The sequence below is a fragment of the Canis lupus genome, chromosome 36 (assembly GCF_011100685.1).
Source record: "Canis lupus familiaris isolate Mischka breed German Shepherd chromosome 36, alternate assembly UU_Cfam_GSD_1.0, whole genome shotgun sequence".
NCBI lineage: Eukaryota > Metazoa > Chordata > Mammalia > Carnivora > Canidae > Canis > Canis lupus.
In genome coordinates, this window is record NC_049257.1 from 1,351,802 (window position 1) to 1,376,265 (window position 24,464).

Consider the following 24,464-nt stretch of genomic DNA (forward strand, 5'->3'; position numbering starts at 1 on the left):
TGCATTCCACCACCTCTTCCTTAGGCTCAGTTAATTTGCTAGAGCGGCTCACAGGACTCAGAGAAATATTTTACTTAGTGGATCACTGGCTTATTACTAAAGGATATAATTCAGGAACCGCTTGGTGGAAGAAATGCATAGAGCAATGTATGGGAACTGGGCACTGAGCTTCCTTCCCCTCTCTAGGCATGTCACTATCCAGCACCTCCAAGTATTCATCAATTGGAAGTTCTCTGAACCCGGTCTTTTTTGGGTTTTTATGGAAATTTCACTATATATATATATATATATATATATATATATATATATATATACTAGTGATTAAATCACTGGCCATTGATGATTGAGCAATCTCCAGCCTCTCTCCCCTCCCAAGATGCCAGGGGCTAAGGCTGAAAGTCCCAACCTTCTAATCACATGGTTGATTCTCTCGGCAACCAGCCCCAGCCTTAGGTGCCTTCCAAAAGTCACTTTATTAACATGAGACACCTTTAAACCTTTGTTACTTAGGAAATTCCAAGTGGTTTTGGGGCTGTGAGTCAGAAAACATGGATAAGAACAAACATACATGAGCAGTAAAATTTGATTATCTGAATGACCAATCATAAAAAAATAAACGAGCTGGAGCAGACAACACTCATCTAAAGTAGGTCTCTTTTGCATATTGATTATTTTGAGCAGTTTTTTTATTGTTGTTTGTTTCGTTCTGTTTTTGTTTTTTTTTAAGAAACAAGACACAGGTGAAAATATGAAAATGGAGAAGTTATGCTTTTTTTTAGATTTCATTTATTTATTCGGAGAGGCAGAGCCCCAGGCAGAGGGGGAAGCAGGCCCCTGCGGCCCGACGGCCGGTCTCGGACCCCAGGGCCCGGGGTCACGCCCTGGGCGCCCCGGGCCTCGGCACAAGTGACCCTGGTAGGAGACGCAGGACCTGGAAGAGGAGGATGAGTCGGGGGTCCCGGCCGCGCCTGTCCGGGGCTGGAGAGAGGCGGAGTCGCAGCTCCGAGGCGCGGCTTTAGCGACTTTTGAATTTCTGCGTTTTTCCGGGTCTGTCCTGTGTATTCCGGGAGCATAGACACGCCCACATGTGTTTTCCCGCCGCCGCCCCGCGCCCGGGAAGCTGCCGGCGGGCCCCGATCCCGCTGAAATAACGGGAAGGACCGGAGGGCGGGGGTCGGTCCTGACGGGCCCAAGCCGCTGGGCAGTGCCACCGAGTCGGCAGGGACGGGAATCGGGAAATCACAGAGCCAGGACTATCACCTACCAATGGAAACCGAAACCGACGGCGACAGGCGCGGGGCCGAGGACGAGCCGCGCAGCAGGGCCTGGGACCCGCCACGAGGCCGGGCGGGGGGGAGGGGCGGGGCGGGGCCTCCTGGGCGGGGCGGGGCCGGGCCGGGCCGGGGGCGGGGCCTCCTGGGCGGGGCGGGGCCGGGCCGGGCCGGGGGCGGGGCCTCCTGGGCGGGGCGGGGCCGGGCCTGGGGGCGGGGCCTCCTGGCGGGGCGGGGCCGGGCCTGGGGGGCGGGGCCTCCTGGGAGGGGCGGGTCGGGCCTGGGGGGCGGGGCCTCCTGGGCGGGGCGGGGCCGGGGCTGGGGGTCGGGGCGGGGCCGGGCCTGGGGGGGGCGGGCCCAGCGCCCCGCAGCCCTCAGTGCCCCCCGCCCCCGCCTGCTGAGAGGCTCAGCGCTCCCGCCACCCCCAGAGGCCTGCCTGTGCCCCCGCTCAGCTCTTGTCGGTTTTTATTAGAAATTTTATTATGACTTGAAATTATTTTATTTGCTTGTCTCCTTCATTTCTATTTTATTTTTTCTAGATTTCACTTATGAGAGAGAGAGAGAGAACATGAGCATGAGCAGGGGCAGAGGCAGAGGGAGAAGCAGACTCCCCGTGGGGCGGGGGCCCCGCGTGGGGCTCGATCCCAGGGCCCTGGGTCATGACCGGAGCGAAGGCGCCTCTTCACCAACTGAGCCACCCAGGCGCCCCGGTCTCCCTCAACTTAAACGTAAGCTCTAGACCTCTGACCTTGTTTCTTGTTTATGGTGCTGTTCCCTCCTTTGCCTGCAGCCTGGCACACAAAAATAGTTGCTCAATAAAAGTTTGTTGAAAGAATGAGTGAGTAAAGCACCCATGGAATATTTAAGAATAAGCCATATTTTTAGCTATAGAGAAAGTATTTCTTTTTATATATTATTATATAAAATATGTTCTGTGAAAGCAGTGCAATACTCTAGAAAGAGATAGCAAAAAAAGAAACAAGCAAAATCCATTTCTATATAAACCCCTTATAAATAACTCTTGAGGTTAAAAAAAATACCACTGGAATTATAAATTTTAGAAATGAATAGAAAGCAAGGACTAGATAGATATACTGATGGAATGAACCTTAATTATATACTTATAAAACTATGGAACTTTAGAAAAAATAGAAAAAAAAGCTGAAATAGGTTACATGTTAAAATACAGGAGACTTAATAAAAACCAAAACAGAAGTAATTTAAAGATGAAATAAATTTAAAACTATGAACTTAATAAAACTAAAAGTTGGTCTTAGGGAAAGGAAAAATAAAATAACAAACCCTTGATAAATCTGATCACTACCAGGTATATCAGTCTGCTTGGGCTGCCATAGCAGGATACCATGGACTGAAAGGGGTTAAATAACAAAAATTTATTTTCTCAATTTTGGAGGCTAGAACTCCAAATCAAGGTGTTGGTAGGTTTGGTTTTGGTTTTTCCTGAAGACTTTGTCCTTGGCTTAAAGATAGCTATCTCCCTACGTGTCCACATATGTCCCTTCCTCTCTCTGATGGCATTCCTAGTGTCTCTCCTGTTATGTTGTAATCCTCTCTTTTTATAAGGATACCATTCAGATTGGATTAAGGCCCAATATGAAGACCTCATTTTAACATAATTAGCTCTTCAGTGGCTCTGTCTCCAGAAGCAGCCACATTCTAGAATATAAGAGGTTATGAACTCAACATATGAATTTTGAAGGGGAGCATGATTTGATCCCTAATTGTTGGCAACAAATATTAAGAAACTATATTAAACATGAGAATAGGGTTAGAACTATATATGTGGAAAATAAACATCTTAATAAAAATTACATTACAATGTTACAACTTGAAACTTTATGAATGGATTCAGTAAATCTCAAAAAATAAAAGTGCCCAAAATTAACTCATGAAACAGTATAACATTTGAATATTCTATTAATTAAAATAAATGGTATTCAAACCTAACCCTCCATCCTAGTTTCTAACCTTAAAGTCAATAGATCCAGGCAACATCAAATAACATGGTTTTTATATATGTACATTTTTTTCCAGAACACAGAAAAATACAGTTTTCTAACACTCTGCCAGAATAAAACCCTAGATTCTATAACAGAACAAGAATATTAGAAATACAAAAAAAGAGAAAATAACCACATAGCAACTTAATTCACAATAATTACAAATATCCTAAGTATACAATTGTTTACAAAACACTGCAGAGTATAAGCAGACTAATACAATATGCCTCAGTTATCCTAGAAGTATATACAAAAATAGCATTGGGCAACATAGAATCTTATCTATTTTAATAAATTAAAATGCAAAAAAAGACTATCAAGAAAAGACAATGCATTGGTTATGATTTACTAGATATTTCTAACTCAAAAAGAGTAAGCCAGAAAAACAAAGAGCAGCTCAAATTTGATAGACCAGAAATATATGAGAAACATTACATTTAGAGTTGTAATATTAGACGTAGTTTCCTCTAAAGTCAATTGACAATTTTTTAGAAATGTTTGTCTCCCACCTCTTACAGCATAGTAAGGAAAAATACATGTAAGTTAGATTTTCATTTAGCCAGCATTCTCTCGGGAGGTATTATTTTCATATTATGGCCTTGACATTAATATCCCTAAGTATTTAGATCTTTGTGTTACATTTTCTCAACATGTCTCACCCTGTGTGGGCTCACACGCATGCACATGTATACACACACACACACACACAGATTGTCCAATTTAAATATTATTTCAAAAAATTTGAAAATCCATGAATCTGGAATACAGTGCATCATAAACAACTATGTGCTTTAGAAATGATCTATTACTGAATAAAGTATGGACTGCAGTCACAAAAGCTATTTTCAATTAAGACTGTTCTAATAGAAGACTTTAATGGAACTATTGATAGTTTATATTACAGGTTCTGCTTGTGCCTGTAGCAGCGCAGCACTTGTTAGCAGACCTGATAGTGGTGAGATATTTAAGGATCAGTTATGTGCTTATTATGGGACAGACACTTGCTCTTGGTATAATTTGCTGTTCTCAATAAGTAAAATTCTTCCAGTGTACAACAAAAGCTGTAAAAGACATGGAGGGTCCACCAGTAGCAACCCAAGCCCACAAAACGGTTATCAGAACACTGCTTCTGGTAACCACACCAGTACAGCACACCTTTCCTATATTATAGATCATACTCATGTATGTCGTTAGTGTATACCTTAAAATATAATTATTCGATATCTCTCTAGGAAGAGTGCATAAATCAATATGCTAAATATGTTTCTGAGTTCAATCCCACGTTCACTCTGTCCTATATTATTGGCTAGAAACCTAAAATTCTATTTCTTGGACTCTCTTGCCGGCTGTTTGCTGGTTAAGTTCTGCCAAAGTGAGGCACTTGTCTTGGAGTAGAATTTAAGGAGGAAGCCATCTTATTGTTGCTCTGTCTTCTGCAAAAGCAAACTACTGGAAGTCACTGTTGGCTCTAGGAATATGGGGGTGGGGGTGGGGGCAGCTCAGCCCTTCAGATGGAGTGCAGACTTCAAGCTCTCATGGTGGCGTCAGTGTGGTCTTAACTGCCTGCTTATCTATCTAGGTGACATTTCCACAGCATTTGGTGACCCAGTAGCAGCCTTGGAGATGGGCAGTGGGTAATACTACTTTCTCTCATTCCCTGACCCTTCTAATACTTTAAGAATCAGTTCTTTCTTCTATTAACTACTCTTTGTTTGAAGTTCTAGAGTGGTTTCTGTTTCTCAGCCTGGATGGATATAATGAGATACAGAGGAATTACGTGACTCAGGATTATAGAAGACAAATGTGAAATCTGAATAAACTAGGAAGTCTAGTGTTGTAGTTAAGAGTTTGGGCATGTAAGTGCTAAAGAAATACAAGAAGCTATTATTTATTCTCTATTTGTTGGACAATAGTACCATTTTAGAATTGCTCTCAACCTGTATTAACTACAGGGGTTTGTTTTAGGAAGGATAATGATGGGAATAGCTAACTCTGTGCATGGGCTCTTGTGTTTCTTTCATTATCTAATTGGCTTGTGATGCCTCTGGAAATCTACCACATTTTTCTTATCTATAGCCTTTTCGGCTCTATTAGGAAGCTAGGTTTTTTTGGCATGCAAAATTCTTGCAAATTAGGATTTAAAAACAATATCCTAAAATTAGCTCTTAAAATGAAAACACTCTTGGAAACTATTTACCAAGAATACATGACTCAAGATAAATACTCATCTTAGGGATGGTATTTTTGTAATTGATACCAACATGCATCAGAACATACTTCTTGGAGAGCTTCAGACATCACCTTATTCACTTTCAAGTAGTCCATTAATTCTGAGGGGTTTTATCTTTTCCCAGTTTTGTAGACAGCACCAGAGGCTAAAAGATGTCATAATTACTGTGGAAGGAATCTGGGAGTGTGGCGTGAGGTGGGGGAAGATGTTTACAGGAGAGGTTAAATAGAGGAATTACAAGATGGAGCTTCATGTGAGGTGGATGCCATAAAGGGAATGAAATTCATAGGCTTATGCAAGTGGAAAGCTTACTCATTTGAAATTGTGTATCATTTTTCTAAAATATGTGTTCTGTATGTACAGATCTGTTTGAGATCCATAGTACTTGTGCAATAAATACAGAAATATAAGACCATATACATTACCTGAAGAAGCATACACTTCAGCCTAAAGTATTAGAATTATCCTGCTGAGCAAATGAAATAATGTAATTATACGAGCTATTTTAAAAATGCTCAGGTATATCACCATGCTCTTCAAGAAATATATACTTTATAACCTCAAGTTATATGTATATATATATTTTTAAAAAGTATGTGCTGTTCCTCTAAATAGAATGTCTAATACAGAAAATAGATTTCAGTTCTTAAAATTTCATATAACAAGTCTGCTGGAAAGTTTTGTAGAATTTGGTGATGAGAGCTTGGCACAGGAGTTGGGAATTTATATTCTAAAGATATGTTGCATTGCTTCCTATGGACAAAACCAGTTGTTGTGGCTCCCTGTTCTTATTTAGGTAATGAGAAAAAAATCAGCTGTCCATTTTATGGATGCAAATTTGAAAAATAAACTATTTTATTAATGCTTTATGTCTCACTTTTTATTTATTTTATTTTATTTTATTTTTTAAAGATTTTATTTATTTATTCATGGTAGTCATACAGAGAGAGAGGCAGAGACACAGGCAGAGAGGGAGAAGCAGGCTCCATGCACTGGGAGCCTGACGTGGGATTTGATCCCAGGCCTCCAGGATCGCGCCCCAAGCCAAAGGCAGGCGCCAAACCTCTGCGCCACCCAGGGATCCCTATGTCTCACTTTTTAAACTGAAAAAATACATGCAAATAATGCCATAAAATAAAACTTAAGGTTGAAATAAGAGAAATTTAAGTGTATAGTCCCCAAAAAGCTGATATTTGAGGGTGCTGTCTTAATGAAGCACCTCTTCATAGAGTACCTCTATTTTAGTCATGAGCAAGTAAATCTATAGAACTCTACTTCCTTCTTGCTTGACATGTCTTTGCCCTGTTCACCAGCAGGAACAGCCTCTGGAGAATGGTTTCATTCTCACCAGGAGAATGCCTGCTGCCTTGGCTTTCCAACCATTGATAAAACCTAAACAATATACAGAACTCTAGCAATAATAGAGTCTGGGAAAATAATGTTTAGCTTTCCTGCCTCTGAAGTGCAAGTATATGAAAAAATATGGGAATGAAGATACTGAACAATCATATACAGCACATGTGTAGAACAAAGATAACATAAAAATTATTTTTTAATAATAAGAGTTGAAATATATACTCTAAATCCTTTTCTGTTTTCCACAGTTGATTTGTTTGTTTAGCCAGTAGGAGATTAGTCATGGAGTGCTGTTGGGGGAAATGCTTGTGGAAGGCAAGGAAAAGGAGCCAGATTAGGCTGAGAGATAGTTTTATAAACAATCAGCTGACTTTACTGGGATGAATCTTCAGAGCTGCCCCCAGGTTGGGTCAATAGGGCCAATCCTTTACCCCATGTCAATTAGTCACTGTTTGTGGTCTGTCTTGAGAAGAAAGAATGGCCTTGAGTGAGACAGTCTCATTAAATAAGGCAATTCCCCAAGGGGACTGATAGGTGAAGGATATCTGTTGGCAATATTCCCAGTAGCTGGGATAATAAGGCTTTTAATCCTAAAGGTGGTCTAGGTGATAAAGGCAGCATTGGTCCTTTACAGACCAATCTTTGTATGGCTCAGATCCATTTCATCATATAAAGTCTGAGAAAATTTATGGGATTACAATGAACCTGTCTTCCTGATGGCATGACTGTTGTCTCTGAGGGTTCTGTGTCTTAGGCAATCATGGCTTTCTCAGACTATTTACTGTGACGTTGACCAAGGGAGTGAAGAGTGACACCCAAGTTGTCACTTAGGTGCTAAGCGTATTCATAAATGCTCTCCTTGTGTAATAGCAACCCAACTTTCCCCTAATTATCAAGGCCAATAACTCACTTCAAAATGGTGACTCTTCTGCCTACTAGACCCTTAACATAGACTAAGTACCTAGGGAGCAATTATAGTTTATATAGTTCAATGGAACACTCATCAAATCCCTGACAAAAGCATTCCCTAGAAGAAGCATTCATTATTTTGTTAGAAATTAAGAACATGATTTTGAAAGTATTCTCCAAACAGGAATATTTTAATAGTGAAAGGGATGTGCTATATGGTTATATGACTCAGTGAAAATAATTATCCAACCATTGCTAGAGAAGAAAATCTAGTTTAACATAACGGCACATAGAGTTTTTTTTAGTGGAGTTGAATTTTCTATATTATTTTGTTATGAATGATGATTGTTAACATGATATAAAGGTTTCTTCTTTGTGTATATGTTAGAACATCTGTGCAAAAAAAAACCTTTTGATAGAGTGATAAGTGTTGAGAACTCCTCAATTTTCACAATTAAAAATTAATAAATTTAGAGAAAGATGAATATTGTTATATCTAACTTGTAGAAGAGCAAGATGAAAGAAATCATGAACCCATTATAAATAAACTGAGACACTCCTGCTTTGAGCATGTGCTCCGAATGACAGGTAAAATCAATATCTTCCATTGAGTAGAAGATTTTTTTTTAGTGTTGCTCATCCAATATCAAGAGTATTTGGAATATCTCAGAATGCAAATGAGTCCTCTTTTGGGCAATTGAGGAAAAGGGAAGAAAACTATAATATTACAATATTTAAAATCATGTTTGACTTTTGGACATATGTATTTATGAAAGCTACGTAATTATGCATGTATATATGTAAAAAGAAGTTGGCTTTTCTAAGAATGTGATGCACCTGAAGTTCTACTCAATGTAAACTGGGTATTTGGAGAAACCAATGAGCGATTAACATTTTCTATGTACAATGAAGGATTATTTGCACTGAAATAAAATCCCTTGCACTTTTGGGAGTGAAGGTCTAGAATTTTTGACTACTGAGTTATCTTTATAATCCTCATTTTTCATATATATTTGTCATATACTTCCAGTGGATTTATTTTCTTTCTTCCATTTTCATTCAACGGCAACATCAAGTTAACTATCTCCGGCTCTTCCAGTTTCTTGCACAAATAAGGAAGCTTTCCCACAAAGCAGTTTAGAGTCATGTTTGCAGAATATTGGCAAGTTGCTAGCATCTGGTTGCTAAGAGAGTGTTGCACTCTCCCGACATTTTTTTATAGATTCTTTGTCTATAACTATAGAATATTGAGGTATTCGTGCAACTGGATATTCTATATTTTGCATTCTTAACTTTCAGGAATGAACATTCTTCTTAAGCCAGAATAGCACAACTTGGAATTTCTTCAGCAGGTGGAACTTTAAAAGCCTTGTATTATTGCCTTTATTGATGAATGAACTAAGTGATTTTAACTAGAAGGTAGTAACTAATTACCACTTGTTTTTAGTTCCAAATTTTATTGTAGAAAAGTGATATCTTCTCTATTGTTGTACAGGAGTTGAATCATCGTTATTTCTCTTTTTTTTCCTTTTTCTTACTTTGATATGTTTTTCTAAAACTTTTGTGAATAGATTGGACCTCTAACTCTGGTGTATTCACAAAAAAATTTTCACTGAGCAGTATCACTAGAAAATTCTAACCTCAAATAATTTTTCTTGTTTAGTCTTCAGTTATTGAGTCTTAATTAAAAAGTACTTCTAACAAAGAGTGTATGAAAGACAGTATGAAAAAAACATAACATTCCTGTTATGTGTGAATGCATGAAATACTTTCACATGAAAAAACCACAGCAGAGTAAAGGATAAACAAGCTGGCATTTCTTCAAAAGCATAGGTCACAAGTACTTATAGGTGGAAAGATACATTTATTGGAGAAGCAGTAGATTGGGGATTCTCTTGAAAATTATGATTGATTCCTATCATATAGCGATGTATGATGAAGAGAGAGTCTATCCTGGGTTATTTAGATTCTGCTATTGTTACTAAATCAAAGACAACAGACTGTCTCCGTCATTGGTGATTTAGTCACAGGAAATAACAATGAAATATTTAACATTGGATAATTCTTCCATCATTCGTACATTATGTTTTCTTTTACACCATAGCACACAGTATTTCAAAGACAGTAGGCAGCCCTGGTGGCTCAGCGGTTTAGCGCCGCCTTCAGCCTGGGGCATTGTCCTGGAGTCCCGGGGTCAAGTCCCACGTCGGGCTCCCTGCATGGAGCCTGTTTCTCCCTCTGCCTGTGTCTCTGCCTCTCTCTCTCTCTTTCTCTCTGTGTCTCTCATGAATAAATAAATAAAATCTTTTTTAAAAAGACAGTAATAAGTAAAAGGAAACTCAGCTCTTCCATATGTCACGCATTTTTTTTAGGTCTCAGCTCAACCATCAATAACTCAGAAAAGATTTCCTAATCTCAGTGATCAACTTAACTGTCTAAATTTTATATCAGTATAGCTTCATTGATATCCAGTTCTTAATACTTACCACAGTTGTAATTTTATGTTTTGCAAAATTATCTGATGACTGGCTCTCCTATTAGGTTGTGAGCTAAATGACAGGTATTTTGTTCTTTTATTTTATTTCTCTTTCTTTTGATGGGTAGCAAGATGGTGGTTTCATCATTCCCCACCCAGGGCCTAGTAGAGTGAGTGGCAGATAGAAAGCAGGTGAAATGTATTTATGACCTCATTGACTGAATAAGGTAAGAATTGAAATCCTTACTGATTTTAATGATCTAGGTAATTGTCAGGTTGAAAATGGAGAGGACCTAGTCAACAGGGACTCATTATTTTAGCATCTTCCCTCAAAATATCAGAAAAAGTAACAGTGAAACATAGAGCATATAAGCAATATTTAAAAGGGTTAGCTATGCTGACATAACAAAGCCAATAACCCAACAATATGTTAAATAGTTCTGTATGCCAAAAATGAGAGAAAACCCAGCAGCGAGCTGGGTGGATGCTTCACTGAAAGGTGAAAAAAGGATGGGTGTGGGTGGGATAATGATAACAAACAATGTATAAGTGGCAGGGTCCAAAGCCAAGGTGAAGTTATGAAAATGGGAACAGTAGCAGCTTGTGCAAGCACATAAAAAATTTGAATTGTATGAAATCACTCTAGGCTTCGATATCTTTAAAGCTTCATTGGTGATTCTATTGTGTAATCAAGGTGATTCTATTGCATAATCAAAATAAGAAAAGTTGTCTTCATATACTTAACAGTGTAAACACAATCTATGTAAAGTTCTTGCCACAAATAAAAAAGTGGATTCTGCATTTTTTCTTGTCTTCTCTGCAGAGAAGAGGAAAGATGGATAGCCATAAAATGAAAAGATGTAAAAATATTTTCCAGTTAACAGGTAATCATAGAGGTGGAAATTAAAACATTGTTGAATATTAGTCCATAATCAGTCATACATAGTAAAAAAAAAAAAAACCTTAGTTATTAGAGAAGATATAGAGAAATAGAAACATCTACCAATTACTGATTTGTATGTAATAATGAAATTACTTAGGAACGCTTTGAGTTGGACCAAAGGTTTGATTAGGTTTTTAATGCATTTTTTGGCAAGAATATTTCATCAAGGGTACTGTGTGTTTCATATTGCATTGCATCAGGAAGCGTAATTATGCTAGGTAGTGGTGTTAGGTTTGCTCACTTGGTTAAGGTAGTGACAGCCAGATGTTTTCTTTGGAGAGCCTTTTCCTTCACATTCAGAAAGTAATCTATGGGGTAATGTACAAATACCCGCTTCTTACCGACATTTGACCTCATGGTTTTATCATCTATTAATGATACTTATATGAACCAATTATTTCATTGGGGGTTGCAAAATTGTATTTTTCTAATACTATCACTTTTTCGTCTTTTATTAGGTAGCATTTTTACCTAATGATGAGTAGTCGTCTACTTTTGCTTTAGGTTTGTGTTTCTAATGCATTCACTGGTGTGAACTCCAGTGCCTTATTAAAATGCAGGGTAAATGATTGTTTTTTTAATCTCTAATTTTGGAGTAAGGAGTTCCTATAATAGTCAACTTCATTAATGGCATATGAGATTTTTTCCTTTTCCTTTTTTCATTTTCATTATCGATATTTATGTATTCAGTGTGTGACCATTAATTGCAGACATTATTAAGATGTTTATATTTTACCAAATTTGGTTGGTGATAAGTCTGTTTCCAGGGCCCATTTGATAAAACATCAATAGTCTCTGAATTCTTTCTTACTTTCTTGCATGAGACGATGTCCTACAATTCTCCTGTATTTCCCCTGCCTTTTACTTGGACTAGGAATTACTCCACCAAGTTCTGATTTCTTTTAGCTGGGGGTGTTCTTGGAAACCAAGATTTAGGAACTAAGGCCGCTATTGAGTTGTATTGAGGTAATTCTACTTGCTGTCAGGGAACAGAGCTGGGACTTTTTTTTTATATAGGTATCATGTATTTATATTGATATTTTTTAATTTAGTGTGCTTTATAGAATTTTGGTATCTCTTCTGCATTGAGAATCTTAGTACATAATAATGTTAATATATAAACATAATTACTTATTTGCTTTATCTTATAGTATGGTTAGGATGCTGTCAAAATTACAATGGTAATAGCTAACACTAACATTGTACCTGATTGAGTTAGTTTTAAGAGTTTTTTTTGTTTTTTTAAATTTATTTTATGATAGTCACAGAGAGAGAGAGAGAGAGGCAGAGACACAGGCAGAGGGAGAAGCAGGCTCCATGCACCGGGAGCCCGACGTGGGATTCTTTTTTTTTTTTTAATTTATTTTATGATAGTCACAGAGAGAGAGAGAGGCAGAGACACAGGCAGAGGGAGAAGCAGGCTCCATGCACCAGGATCCCAACGTGGGATTTGATCCCGGGTCTCCAGGATCGTGCCCTGGGCCAAAGGCAGGCGCCAAACCGCTGCGCCACCCAGGGATCCCAAGTTTTAAGAGTTCTTTGCTGATCTTTCTTCCCTTCTTTCTTTCCTTCCTCCCTCTCTCTTCCCTCTCCTCTCCTCTCCTCTCCTCTCCTTTCCCTCTCCCTCCCTCCTTTCCTCCATCCATCCTTTCTTGCTTCCTTCCTTCCTTCCTTCCTCCTCAATATATATACCTCCTTGATACAGTGTTTAAAAGTCTCCCAATGTAATATCCCCCCTTCTGTGGGTAATGTCAGCAAATTGATAAATAGCTAGAATCACTTACATCTATCTTTTTAAATTTTAGTATTTGTTTTTTGTGCAGTTCTATATTTTTGAATAGATAAAAACATATATATAGCTCAAAGTAAAAAATTATGTATTATCTTTTTTTCAAAGAATTATCTTCCTTTCTTATTTCTAGCACACTTCTGCCTCCTGTAGTTGTCTACTTTTGCTTTGGGTTTATATTTCCAATGCATCTTAATGCAAAAGCAAGCAAATATGCATGTGTTTTGTGTACTCAATTTATATAATTTCTTCTTTTTTATGGAAGCAAAGCTGAACTGTTCAGGTTTTTGCCTTTTTTGCCTTCTCTAACTTAAAAATTATTAATTATTTTCAATTAGCCCCTTAGTGGTAGACATTTAATTTTTTTGTAGTGAATATAATGTTACAGTGAATGATCATATGTACCCATTGTTTTAAAATTGTGCAGAAATAAAAAGGAAAATTCATCTATAATTTTGTCAGAAGGCTCAGAATATATTAATTTTTAAAATATTACTTTAAATAATGTATACATCCAAATAATATAAAATAATGTAATTTTAAATAGATTGAGTTAGAGCTGAATGAATGGAAACAGGGTTAGGCAGGCTACTCTTTGAGAAGTTTTATGGTTTATAGAAAAGTAAAGTGGCAGAAGGATATCATTAATTTTAAAATGGAGGAACTGTATTCAAGGAAGTTGGCTCCTCACCCAGCTCAGAGTCCGATGCAGTGCTGGATCTCAGTACCCGGGGATCATGACCTGAGCTGAAATCAGTCAGATGTTTACTGAATGAACCACCCAGCTGCCCCTAAAATATGAACAAATTTTAAAAGAATAGCTTTACTCTATAAATATGCATTAAATATACCAAGTGTTTAGCTTATGTAGTGAAAAACCTTATGTCTTATATACCAAAGGTATTTTGTTGCACAATGAGCTATCTATATTGTGATACATTAAAATTATGCATCTAATAGTACATTTTAAAGATCTTTTTCTATGTGCATTGGTCAAATAAAGTAGGATATAGACCAGAAATCAATGGTAGTCCACCAAAATCTCTTTAGAAATGTTGCTTATTTCAGGAGCTTCTTTTAAAAAAAAACAATTTTGGGATCAAGGTTATACTCTAGAAGCTCTCCCCTAATTTCCTTTTTAAAGTAGCATTACAGTTTGAGTTAGTTATTGCTGAAACGTTGAAATTTACTAGAAGTTGTTTCCTAGAAAACAACAAAGATAAATGAATTCATTTCTTATTGCTTTTACTTTAATTACATTAACACATAGTTGGTAAATTTACAGAATCTGTGATCTAATTTTTAATCTCAGTCGCTATCCTCAAAGGTTTTTTACACTTTAACCTGTCTTCCTATCCACCCTCAAAAGCTGATTTTCCATTATTTAGTGCACATATATATATGAGAAATGGCCTGTTTAAAATAATTAGTCATTGTATTTACCTTTCAACAATTGATGCCTTATTAAGTTCTTCTGGGGACTAACTGCCTTCATTAAAATTTAAGCAAGAGTCTTAAAAAATTCTGTAAAAGTACTGTTGAGTAGTCAAAACAAGAAAAAGAAAATTAGTTCTACTCTGTTAAATGTTAGCATCTGAGAAAATTGCTTAAGAACTCTACATCAATATTTTAACTTAAATAATAAAAATATGACAGTATTCCATGCACTATTTACTTTTTTTTCAAGAACATTATGGGAATTAAATAAAATTGATATGATTATACTCTTTCTTTATGGAGGTTTTATTGACATATAACATTATATTACTTTCAGGTGTACAACATAATGATCTGTTATTTGTATACACTACAGAAATGATCATCACAATGAATCTAGTTTTCTCCATCACTGTATTAAGTTACATGATATGCAATACAATATTGTTGACTATAGTCACCATGTTGTACGTTACATCTCCATGACTTATTTATTTTATGACTGGAAGGAATTTTGTGTCTCTTGACCCCTTTCTCCTGTTTTGCTCACCCCCCATATACTCCTCCCATCTGGCAGCCTGTATGAATTTTGTTTTGTTTTGTTCTGCTTTTTAGATTCCATATATAAGCAAAGTCACATGGTATTTGTCTAGCTCTGCCTGACTTATTTCATTTAGCATAATAACATCAAGTTTTTCCATGTTATCATGAATGGCAATATTTCATTCTTTTTTATGGCTGAGTAGTATTCCGTTATATATATATAATTATATAAAATTATATATATATAATAAATTATATAATAAATAATTAATTAAAAACACCCCATGTCTTTATACATTCATCTATTGATGGACACTTCAGTTGTTTCTATATCTTGACTATTATGCATACTGCTGCAGTGAACAGAGGGGTGCATATATCTTTTCAAATTAGTATTTTTGTTTTCTTCAGATAAATACCCAGAAGTGGAATTGCTTAATCATATGATAGTTCTGTTTTCAACTTTTTGAGAAAACTCCCTATTGTTTTCCAGATTGGCTGCAACAATTAACATTCCCACCAATGGTGTATAGTACTCTCTTTCTCTCTAATTTTGCCAACACTTTTTATTTATTTTTTATAATAGTCATTCTTACAGGTGTGAGATGATATCTCATTGTGGGTCTGATGATTAGTGATTCTGAGCATCTTTTCATGTGTCTGTTGGCTCTCTGTATGTCTTCTTTGGAAGAATATCTACTCAGAATATCTACTCTGTCCATTTTTTTAATTGAGTTGGGTTTATTTGTTTGCTTTATTTTGTTTTATAGGATATATGAGTTTTTTAATATTTTGACAATTAATCCCTTATTGGACATATAATTTGTAAATCCTCTCATTCAGTAGGTTGCCTTTTAATTTTGTTGGTGATTTCCTTCACTGTAGAGAGGCTTTTTAGTTTGATGCATTCTCATTTGCTTATTTTTGCTTTTGTTGTCATTGCTTTTGGACTTAAATCCACAAAAAGTATTACAAAAGTGATGTGAAGAGCTTACTGTCTATGCTTTTTTCTAGCAGTTTTATGATTTCTAGTTTTACATTCAAGTCTTTCATCCATTTTGAGCTAATTTTTGTGTATAGTGTACGATAGTGATCCAGTTTCATTCTTTTGCTTGTGGCTATCCAGTTTTCCTAACATTATTTGTTCAAGAGTTTTTCCTTATCCCATTGTATGTTCTTGCATCCTTTGTTGTAAATTGACTATATAAACATGGATTTATTTCTGGGCTATTTTGTTCCATTGATCTCTGTGTCTCTTTTTATGCCAGTACCATACTCTTTTGATTGCTATAGCTTCATAATGTAGTTTGAAGTCAGATAGCGTATGCCTCTAGGTTTGTTATTTCTCAAGATTGCTTTGGCTATTCGGGATCTTTTGTGGTTCCATACAAATTTTAGGAATATCTCTTCTATTTCTGTAAAAAAAAAATTCTATTGGTATTTTGGTAGGGATTGAATTGAATGTATAGATTGTTTGGGGTAATATGGACATTTTAATAATATTAATTCTTCCATATGCTTTCCTAACATTGGATATCCAAGGAAAGTGAATTCATTTGGACTTTAGGAAGACATTTTGGTATGTGCTATGAAACCAAGATATAAACAAATTGTGGATAATAAAACTTCACTACATTAAATGTTAAAAATATATAAACACAATTGTGGTAAACAGATAATTTAGGGAAAATTTTGCCATCACCTCTATGCTTTATGGTATAGCTAAGCAGATGTTTATGGGGGAATAAAATTCTCTGCCCAGTGTTAACACCCAAAGCTTAGTCTATTATCATTTTCTGTCTGTAGTTTGTCATTCAAGTTGAATTTACTGCTAAAGAAAAAGATATATCACCAAGCCAAGAATCTAAGTCCCTCTATTGGTCACAGACATAGTAATATGTGCTGGGAGTCCACACTTGATTACATCAGTCACTAGCAGGAGTATACCCTGTCCTGGAGGCAATTTAAACTCCCTAGCTAGTTAACTGTTCTGTGAAACTATGAATTGGTTGTTTATTTTGATAAGTCTTATTTGTTATCCTTCATTTGTTTATTTCTTCACTTTTCTTTTCATTTTTCTTCTTTTTTTAATCTCAGTCTTTCAGGCTCTGTCACTAAGCTACAGGTAAGAGATTCAAGAATAGAATCTATGTCCCCTTTCCATCAATATTCTCTGTGGCTATTCAATGTACTTATTCTTAACGTGTGTATGGTCTGAGGCTGTGGTTTCTTTCAGCCAGAATTAAAAGCTCTCTGTCCCCTTTAAAATGGACACTTAGGAGAGTGTGTATAGGAAATCTTAATAAGGATATGACTTTCCTACAGTTCTTTTTAAAAAGATTTTGTTTATTTTAGAGAGAGAACATACACACATGAGGGGGTGTCAGAGCAGAGGAAGAGGGAGAGAATCTCAAGCAGACTCCCCACTGAGCACAGAATCCCACCCAGGGCTGATCTCAAAACCCTCATGTCATGCATGACCTGAGCTAAAATCTAGAGTCAGAGTTGAACACTTAACTGACTGAGCCACGCACGCACCCCCTCTATGTTTCTGTAGTGCTTTATAATTTAAAGCTTTCATGTGCCTTTTCATGCTCCCAACTACACTTTAAGTTAGAAAAATAAGTAATATTATCCAAATTCACACACTGAGAAATTTGGGAGGGAATTATTTGTAAAAATATGCAGCTTATAAGAAATAATCAAAACTCAAACATGAGTACTAGGCTTTCTAGTCCAATTCTTTTGTCAGCATATGACAACAGAGATTACTATAGTTTTGTGTCATTTATTTCTTAGCTGCTTTAAGTAATGTTTGAATAACTAACTTCCTAAGGAAAATAATTTACTGGAAGTTTCCTGAAAAATGATACCCTGAGATAATATTTTTTGTATGTTTTCATTTTACATTTTAGCAAAATAAAAGCACATAGTACTGCTGTATGAATGAATGCCATCTCACTCCTAGGCTGAGCAAAAATTTCCATATGAAGAGACTTCTCAGGGTAATTGCATTGAATCTGGAAACTGTTGCAAATACTTTCAATTTGGCATGAAGCTACAGTCAGCAAAACAATTAAAAATAAGTTGAAGACTTCTGATTTCTGTTCTGATATGTAATGAGGTTCAAAGTCCTCAATTTCTTTCTTACACCAAACAAAAGCTGAATACAAAAAAAAAAAAATCAATGTCTTTTCTTTGACCCATCGGAGAACTGTGGTTGCAGGGAAAAATGCCACCCTGAAATTTGGAGACAGAAGAATTCAGTGAGTTACAAGTGAGATTTGTTTACCTGGACCAGAAGTCTCTAGAGTCATGTATCAATGATGTCTTTATTATCTGTATTCTGATCTTTTAACATCTGGGTCCTTGCTGACTCTGGAGGAACTGCTTTTCTCAAGGTAAGCCAACATCTAGAGATTTAAACATGGTGAATAATTTTCTTAATGTACTGTTGGATCCTATTGGCTAGTATCTTGTTGAGAATTTTTGCATCCATGTCCTTCTCCGATGGACTTACTTCACTCAGCATAATACCCTCCAGTTCCATCCACGTTGAAGCAAATGGTGGGTATTTGTCGTCTCTAATGGCTGAGGAATATCCCATTGTATACATAGACCACAGCTTCTTTATCCATTCATCTTTCGTTGGACACCGAGGCTTCTTCCACAGTTTGGCTATTGTGGCCATTGCTACTAGAAACATCGGGGTGCAGGTGTTCCGGCGTTTCATTGCATCTGAATTTTGGGGTAAATCCCCAACAGTGCAATTGCTGGGTCGTAGGGCAGGTCTATTTTTAACTCTTTGAGGAACCTCCACACAGTGTTCCAGAGTGGCTGCACCATTTCACATTCCCAATGTGAGGGAAAGGGTTCCCCTTTCTCCGCATCCTCTCCAACATTTGTGGTTTCCTGCCTTGTTAATTTTCCCCATTCTCACTGGTGTGAGGTGGGATCTCATTGTGGTTTGGATTTGTATTTCCCTGATGGCAAGTGATGCGGAGCATGTTCTCACGTGCGTGTTGGCCATGTCTATGTCTTCCTCTGTGAGATTTCTCTTCATGTCTTTTGCCCATTTCATGATTGGATTGTTTGTTTCTTTGCTGTAGAGTTTAATAAGTTCTTTATAGATCTTGGAGACTAGACCTTTATCTGATAGGTCATTTGCAAATACCTTCTCCCATTCTTCAGGTTGTCTTTTAGTTTTGTTGACTGTTTCCTTTGCTGTGCAGAACCTTTTTATCTTGATTAAGTCTCACTAGTTCATTTTTACTTTTGTTTCCCTTGCCTTCATTGGATGTATTTTGCAAGATGTTGCTGTGGCCAAGTTCAAAAAGGGTCTTGCCGGTGTTCTCCCCTAGGATTTTGATGGATTCTTGTCTCACACTTAGATCTTTCATCCATTTTGAGTTTATCTTTGTGTCTGGTGCAAGAGAGTGGTCTAGTTTCATTCTTCTGCACGTGGCTGTCCAATTTTCCCAGCACCATTTATTGAAGAGACTGTCCTTTTTCCAGTGGGTAGTCTTTCCTGCTTTGTCGAATATTAGTTGGCCATAGGCTTGAGAGCCCATTTCTGGGCTCTCTATTCTGTTCCACTGATCTATGTGTCTGTTTTTGTGCCAGTACCACACTGTGTTGATGACCACAGCTTTGTAGTACAACCTGAAATCCGGCATTGTGATGCCCTGGCTCTGGTTTTCTTTTTCAATATTCCCCTGGCTATTCGGGGTCTTTTCTGATTCCACACAAAGCTTAAGATATTTGTTCCAACTCTCTGAAGAAAGTCCATGGTATTTTGATAGGGATTGCATTGAACGTGTAAATTGCCCTAAGTAGCATTGACATTTTCACAATATTAATTCTGCCAATCCATGAGCATGGAATATTTTTCCATCTCTTTGTGTCTTCCTCCATTACTTTCAGAAGTGTTCTGTAGTGTTTAGAGTATAGATCCTTTACCTCTTTGGTTAGGTTTGTTCCTAGGTATTTTATGCTTTTGGGTGCAATTATAAATGGGATGGACTCCTTAATTTCTCTTTCTTCAGTCTCATTGTTAGTGTATGGAAATGCCACTGATTTCTGGGCATTGGTTTTGTATCCTGCCACACTGCCGAATTGCTGTATGAGTTCTAGCAATCTTGGGGTGGAGGCTTTTGGGTTTTCTACGTAGAGTAGCATGTCATCTGCAAAGAGGGACAGTTTTACTTTTTCTTTGCCCATTTGAATGCCTTTTATTTCTTTTTGTCACCTGACTATTGAGGCTAGGACTTCTAGGACTATGTTGAATAGCAGTGGTGAGAGTGGACACCCCATCTTGTTCCTGATCTTAGGGGAAAGGCTCCCAGTGTTTGCACATTGAGAATGATACTTGCTGTGGGCTTTTCGTAGATGGCTTTTAAGATGTTGAGGAATGTTCCCTCTATCCCTACACTCTGAGGAGTTTTGATCAGGAATGGATGCTGTATTTTGTCAAATGCTTTCTCTGTATCTATTGAGAGGATCATATGGTTCTTGTTTTTTCTCTCTTGTTGATATGATCTATCATATTGATTGCTTTACGAGTGTTGAACCAGCCTTGCATCTCAGGGATAAATCCCACTTGGTCGTAGTGAATAATCTTCTCAATGTTCTGTTGGACCCTATGGGCTAGTATCTTGTTGAGAATTTTTGCATCTGTGTTCATCAGGGATATTGGTCTATAATTTCCCTTTTTTGTGGGGTCTTTGTCTGGTTTTCGAATCAAGGTGATGCTGGCTTCATAGAATGAGTTTGGAAGTATTCCGTCCCTTTCTATCCTTTGAAATACCTTTAGTAGAACAGGTATTATTTCTTCCTTAAATGTTTGGTAGAATTCCCCTGGGAAGCCATCTGGCCCTGGTCTTTTGTGTCTTGGGAAGTATTTGATGACTGTTTCGATTTCCTCCCTGGTTATAGGCCTGTTCAGGTTTTCTATTTCTTCCTGTTCCAGTTTTGGTAATTTATGGTTTTCCAGGAATGCATCTATTTCTAGATTGCCTAATTTATTGGTATATAGCTGCTCATAATATGTTTTTTTTTTTTAAGATTTTATTTATTCACAACAGACACACAGAGAGAGAGGCAGAGACACAGGCAGAGGGAGAAGCAGGCTCCATGCAGGGAGCCTGATGTAGGACTTGATCCTGGGACTCCAGGATCAGGCCCTGGGCTGAAGGCAGCGCTAAACCACTGAGCCACCCGGGCTGCTCTTTTTTCCAGTTTTTTGAGGGAGGCTTGTATTGCAATGTATTTCCATCTTAGGACTTTTGTTGTATCCCAAAGATTTTGAATGGTTGTATTTTTATTTTCATTAGTTTCCATGAATATTTTAAAATCTTCTCTAATTTCCTAGTTGACGTATTTATCTTTTAGTAGGATGCTCTTTAACCTCCATGTGTTTGAATTTCTTCCAAATTTCTTATTTGATTGAGTTCTAGTTTCAAAGCATTGTGGTCTGAAAATATGCAGGGGACAATCCCAATCTTTTGGTATTGGTTGAGCCTGATTTGTGACTCAGTGTGTGGTCTATTCTGGAGAAGATTCCATTTGCACTTGAGAAGAATGTGTATTCAGTTGCATTAGGATGGAATGTTCTGTATATATCTGTGAAATCTATGTGGTCCAGTGTATCATTCAAAGCCCTTGTTTCTTTGGAGATGTTGTGCTTAGAATATCTATCTTTTGCTGAGAGCACTGTGTTGAAGTCTCCTACTATTAATGTATTGTCTATGTATCTCTTTACTTTGGTTATCAATTGATTTATATACCTGGCAGCTCCCACATTAGGGGCGTAAATATTCATGATTGTTAGGTCTTCTTGTTGGATAGACCCTTTAAGTATGATATAGTGTCCCTCTTCATCTCTTACTATAGTCTTTGTGATAAACTTTAATTTATCTGATATGAGGATGGCTACCCGAGCTTTCTTTTGAGGACCATTTGAATGGTAAATGGGTCTCCATACCTTCATTTTCAGGCTGTAGTGTCCTTAGGTCTAAATTGAGACAGGCACTGAGGGAGGCACTTGACAGGATGAGCACTGGGTGTTACGCTATATGTTGGCAAATTGAACTCCAATAAAAAAAAATACAAAAAAATACAAAAAATAAATAAAATAAATAAAATAAAATGAATTTCTTGTAGACAGCAAATAGAAGGGTCTTGCTTTTTTTATCCAGTCTGAAACCCTGCATCTTTTGTTGGGATCATTTAGCCCTTCCACATTCAGAGTTAGTATTGAAAGATATGAATTTAGTGTCATAGTATTACCTATACAGTCCCTTTTTTGTGAATTGTTTAAACACAATTATGTTTAATTGTGTTAAGAATGTTAAACATTTCTTGCAGAGATGGTTTGGTGGTCACCTATTCTTTCAGTTTCTGCCTATCTTGGAATCTTTTTATCTCTCCTTCTATTCTGAATGAGCCCTTCCTGGATAGAATATTCTTGGCTGCATGTTCTCATTTAGGACCTTGAATATATCCTGCCAGCCCTTTCTGGCCTGCCAGGTCTCTGTGGAGAGGTCTGCTGTTAATCTCATAGTTCTCCCTATAGAAGTTAAGAATCTCTTGTCTCTCATTACTTTAAGGATTTTTCTCTTTATCTTTGAAATTTGCAAGTTTCACTTTTAAATGTCAGGGTGTTGAAGGGTTTTTATTGATTTTAAGGGGGAACCTCTCTGTCTCCTGGATCTGAATGCCTGTTTCCTCCCAGATTAGAGAAGTTCTCAGCTATGATTTGTTCAAATATACTTTGTGGTCTTCTGTCTCTCTCAGCCTCTTAATCCCAATAAGATGAATTATTCCTTCTGAGGCTATCATTATTTCCCTAAGCCTTTCTTCATGGTCTCTTAATTATTTTTCTCTTTTTTCCTCAGCTTCCTTCCATTCCATCAACTTGTCTTGTATGACACTCACTCTGTCTTCCACCTCATTAACCCTAGCAGTTAGAGCATCCAGTTTAGACTGCATCTTAGTTAAAGTATTTTTAATTTCAGCCTGATTATATCTCCAAACAAGTTTGTTGCTTCATGTTTCATCGTGAGATTTTTGAGGTTTTTGGTTTGTTTTTCCCATCATGAGCTTTCTAAAGAAATGCCTGCTTTCTATGAGTAACATGGCTTTATTTTCCACAAAAAAATTCTCAATTAGTTCCATGGTTCTTTGAGAAAATTAATATGTTTTGCCTGTTCCTGGCCTATGATCTCGTCATAGGAATTTGTAAAGAAGAAAATACTGAGACATCCTTTGACGTTAAAACAAAGGAATGAAGCCTGTCATCTTTTACTATTGCCTCCTCTTTGTCCAGTGCTCTTCAAACTTGGATGTGCATACATAGACCTAGGGGTCCTGTTCATATACAGATTTTTGACTCATGGGGTCTCTAGTGGGGCCTGAGAGTCTACTTTTCTAACTAGCTTCCGAGAGATGCCCGTACTGCTGGCCCAGCCTCCACACTTTATGTAGCAAGGACTTCTAGCACATCTGATTATTATTAAACCCTGGGCTCCAAAACTTTTGGTAGATCCCCTGCCTATTCACTGGCCATCGACTATATGATGGGATCTCTATTATGTCCTGGGAATACAGGGATTAAATAACACAGGTTCTATCTCTGAGAAGCCTGGACACAATTTTAAGACAATACAAAGGATAATGATATAGACATATGCATGAGGTGTTATTAAAGAAAGCATCAAGAAACGGTTTAAGAATTACTTGTAGGGGAAAAAAAAAGAATTACTTGTAGGAGTTACACATTAGCTGAGTTTTAGTGGATGTGTCAGTAGCTTTGAAAATAAGGAAGTTCATGAAGGAAAAGTGATCAGCAGAACGAGGGCAAAAAGGCAGTGGTCAGCTGCTCAGTGTTTGACAGTGGACTCTGGGAAGGATGTGTGCATTCCTGGCTCTTTCCAGCAGCTAGGAGCACACTTTAGCACATCATTTAATAGATGTCTGCAGCAGTGCTGAAAGTGAGCAGGGAGCCATAAGTAGTTTGGTGTTACCATAACATAAAGTATGTATATGGCCACTATTATTCAAGATTTTCCACAATTTAACCCTTTAGATGTAACAACCTATGGATCCTTGGGTTAATCACAAAAACAACTCCCTTAGATTTCAGTTTACTCTTAGGATGGAATCAGCCAAACTCTAAAGGGCACTACATCTCAATTCTTACAGATGCCATTGAATTTTTGTTATTATTTACTATTATTCACCTTCATATGCTCCATATTCTAGTGGTTAGATTTTCTAGACCACTCCCCAGAAAGCCTTGGGATTTTCCTTTCCTACCATCGTGTTATAAGAGTAGGGATCACAGCTCTTCAGCCAATCTTACTGTGTTTATCAATAGTCACAATTGTGATTTAAGTCCATTTTCATTAGAGCAACCACTGCTATCAAAGTTGGAATTGTAGCCCTTTGGCTGGCTCATTAGACCCAAGGCACAGAGACAGTAGGGTCAGT